Raw genomic sequence first — 4,497 nt, forward strand, 5'->3', positions numbered from 1 at the left:
ACCTAAGGACGTCACACACATCCATGCCCGAGGCAGGATTCGAACCTGCGACCGTAGCAGTCGCGCGGTTCCAGACTGAGCGCCTAGAACCGCGAGACCACCGCAGAAAAATGGAGTGTCGCCGATGAGATCTTGCTGAGATGAGAGAGCGGTTTTAACTTATTTCGAATCGAGAGGAGTAGCTTATAGCACTTCGATGACTGAGTGTTGAGAGTCACCAACCTTTGCTGCGTACGATGTACGACTCTCATTTAAATATATAATGGCTGCCACAGCAGACTTGAACGCGAATGACGTTCCATACTCGTAAACAATTTAAATACTACCAATGTCGTATTGGCATACGTGTGTAAACATAAAAAGTCATGAGACTGGATTCCATTCGGAAATTTGTTCACCACGACCACACAACAAGTTTTGTAAACAAGCGAATCTCCGGTATTGGTCGTATAAATTTTAATCCGTCTTTAATCCGTCTTCTTGCATATCGATTTGAGTCCCGGAGTGCTAAAATAAAATAAAAACACACAAAGTCAAACCTATACTATCAATGTACAAACATATGTGTCATTTTACAATAGGAAGCATTGAACTTTACAAGATAAAATACGTACCAAGACTAAGTCTCGTGGACTCACATAATCTTGCACAACATATAATTTCAATCATGTGTGTTTATCGTGAAGAACATGAGAAGTAGTATGCAAGATTCAAACGGAGCCAGCTTCTTAGGCAAACCTACGCAGCTAGGTTTCATGTTTGTGATGAAAGCCATCAGCGTTTCTTTGTTGAATACGTTTACGGTACAGAGGGGATGAAAACAGTAAGTTGTATAGAGATTTATATGAGTATAGAATAATAGAGTTAAAATGTACTGCCATAAAAACATAATGCAAGAAAATATGCACGCTACTAACGCAAACTAGGTTGCTGGATGGAATTACAAGCATTTTCATATTGCTTATGCACCAATTCAATTGTCTTTTCTAAATATACGAGTTAATGAAAGCACGATATCATCAACAAAATTGTAACAAATATTTAAAATACGTATATTTATTATCAAAATGTCTCGTTCACCTGGAAGTGAAAGGCGCTAACACACCTTTGAGTGAGCGTTTAACTTGTAAAACAGTTTGCCTGTAATACAAATGTTGGTTTATTGAAAGAATAAAAAGTCTTGCATCTGTAATTTTCCACACTATCGTGTAAATAGTTTATAAAATGACACTGCGTTAGATTTATTTCGATTTGACTCGCCAGAGGGCAGAGCTGTATGATTTTGTTCTGGCTTTCAGTTCCAAAAATGGTTCAAATGGCTCTGAGCACTATGGGACTCAACTGCTGTGGTCACAAGTCCCCTTAAACTTAGAACTACTTAAACCTAACTAACCTAAGGACATCACACACATCCATGCCCGAGGCAGGATTCGAACCTGCGACAGTAGTGGTCGTGCGGTACCAGACTGTAGCGCCTTTAACCGCTCGTCCACTTCGGCCGGCTTTCAGTTCCAGGTGGACAGCATATTTTAAAAAGAAATACATATTTTTTAAACATTTACTACAGTTTTATTGACGACATCATAGTTTCACTAACAAATATTTACAGGAAAGACAATTCTATTCATAAGCAATTCGATATTCCTTGTAATTCCATTTACAACCTAGTTAGCGTTAGTAGCGTGCATATTTTCTTGGACTATGTTTTTATGGCAATATATTTTAACTCTATAATTCTGTATTCTGTTTCATGTAAATTTCTGTACAACCTATTGTTTTCTTCTGTACAAACAAATGCTCTATATCGTAAATGTTTTCAAGAAAAATGGCGCTGATGGCGCCCCCACAAATGTGGATCTCAACTGCTTAGGTCTTTGTAAGCAGCTGGCTCAGTTTGATTCTTACTTCCTTGTTGGCATGTTCTTCAGGATAAACACCCACGTTTGAAGTTATATTTTCTGCATGATTGTGTGAGACTACCGGACTTAATCTTGGTATGTATTTTACCTTTTAAAACTCAATGTTTTCTATTGTAAAATGACACATATGTTTGTTTAGAGAACGTTTAGGTTTGACTTTGTGTTTTTATTTTATTTGAGCACTGAAGATGATCACAGAAATCGAAAGCAATAATAAGAAAACGGTTTCAAATTTATGTGATCAATACTGGAGTTTCTTTTGTCTACAATAAAAACTCATAGCACACATAATATTTCTCTCCGCGAGATGATTTGACACAAAACACATATTTCTCAATTTAGAATACAGCGGCGTGATCCTACGTCGTTTCTCTAAGAACCAATCCTACATCTTGTCCTTCACATGGCACGGTAAAGTATGCACCCAGAATATCAAGGCAAAACCGAAAGAAGTAATATGCTTCTTTGCTTCCATGTAATTACAGTTACACGCGATCAACGTTTACTATGAGTTCCAGTCTATAAAAGTATGATGATAAAAGAGTGACGACAGTTGCAGTCATAGACTGGCCTGCGGACATGCTAAATCATGATGACAATTCATGAGCATGAAAATACCTTGGAGGAATCGGACGGCAGATCTGCGAGCGTATGGGTCCACAATAGGAATTAAGGGTTCAATTTGTATTGGAAAATAGTTGCAGTGAACCATCTAACTGTCTTTGAATCCAAATCCAAGTAATTAACGGAGAATGGTACTGGAGTACCTCAGCTTTTCACGAGTGATGAAAGCGTACTGGTACCGTACTGCTCGGAAAATAGGAAGTGGCCCAGTACACTGTCGGCTTGCGTTTGGATACATGAAGCACGTAAGGCTACTACGAAATGGAGATTAGATGCAGAAAATTGTCACCATAAGATGTACACTTAATTAATAGCTAACATATTAAGGGGTTTATGTTTTACAGGAATACACTGTAGTTGTTAATAAAGCTTCACATATTTTTAACTATAACTGAACAGAAAGGAATGTGAGACAGCAAATACGTCTGATTAAGCTCGGGCTTGGTCTAGCAGCGTCATGTTTCATACAATAAGGGCTTTCAGCGCAGAGTTGCTAGAACTTTTAACGAGAACTGATGTACATAACACATCGCTTCCATTTTCCTGGAACAAACATGTTAACCAATGTACGCCAATTTCTCTCGTTGCTCAAGTAATTATTCTGTTTGTGACCGAGTAGGTAAGTTGGAAACATTTTATATATCAGGCGCGGTAGACTTGATTACATTGCTCTGTATGACTGTTCCTGTAGCAGACGAACGGAACACATTCGGACATGAGTTCCTATTCAAACTCCCCCACCTCACGCCCTTGAAATATGTAGCGAAATTTACCAGTATCATGTATACATGTTACAACATTGTTTCTAATACAAATGCCTTATGTAAGGGTCTACAGTCCACTTCAGAAATCAATCTGACGGACCATTCGTAACGAAAAATAAATGATAACCTACACCTAAGCTTGCAGTCTGCTGATCACTATACGGTGAATGTCGCTGGGTATTTTTTACTCTATCATAATTAAGATTTTATTCCCGCTCCATTCAAGAATGGAATGTGGAAAAATTATTTCTTAAACGCTTTCCTATGAGCTGTTAGTGATCTAATTTTATCTTCAAGGCGTGTACGGGAGGAAAACGTAGGTGGCTGAAGAATGATCGTTGATTCCACCATGAAAAAGGAGTTCTTGCATTTTTCTAAAGAGATTTTCTCAAGATGTTAGCTTTGTTTTTTCAAGCACCCATCATTTAAGATTTTTCAGCCTATATATGCATTCTCTAAAACTAACCCGTGACCTCTCTCGTTAAAGTCATTTGTTTGTGCTGCATAACCCCCGTTAGTCCTAACTGATATGAAGACTTATAGACTTAAGATGATTTCCTGCATGCAGTATACAAATGCCATCTCCTACGTGGAAAAAATGCAGTTTCATCCAGCTAATAAACTGAGGCTTGTCATTTTCTTTATCTGTAACCAAGCGTCGTTACGTTTCATATCCCCTCACAATATTGCTAGCTGAGATAGTTATAATATGACTGGCTGCAGCTGTAAATTATTAATCGTGCAACTAAAACCAACTAGTACTTTACATTTCGTGAAGTGCACAAATTTATATTTCTCTACACACAGAGTTAGTTGCATGCCTAATATTTTTTGAAGCTCCCACTGAATACTACAATTTTTATGGGACAACACCACCCCTATACAGCAGCGTCATATACAAGCTGCTAATAGTATACGCCGAGCTATTAATTTACTCCATGAACGATGTCGACCGTATGGCATTTTCCAGGGGCACACCAGATTTTTACTGAGTGATGTCTGTGAGGGTCCGCCATTTTTGATAAAGTTCTGCAGTTTGTAGCAAAGCTACTGATATCCCGAGAAAACGCACCATTCTTTTAGTGCTTGATGACGTGGTACTGAATGGAAATATGTTTGAAACTTTACAAATATAGAAGCTATCTGCATATTTGAAACATATAGCGTTGTAAAATCATGTGCAGCAAGCG

This window comes from Schistocerca nitens, chromosome 1, assembly GCF_023898315.1.
Source record: "Schistocerca nitens isolate TAMUIC-IGC-003100 chromosome 1, iqSchNite1.1, whole genome shotgun sequence".
NCBI lineage: Eukaryota > Metazoa > Arthropoda > Insecta > Orthoptera > Acrididae > Schistocerca > Schistocerca nitens.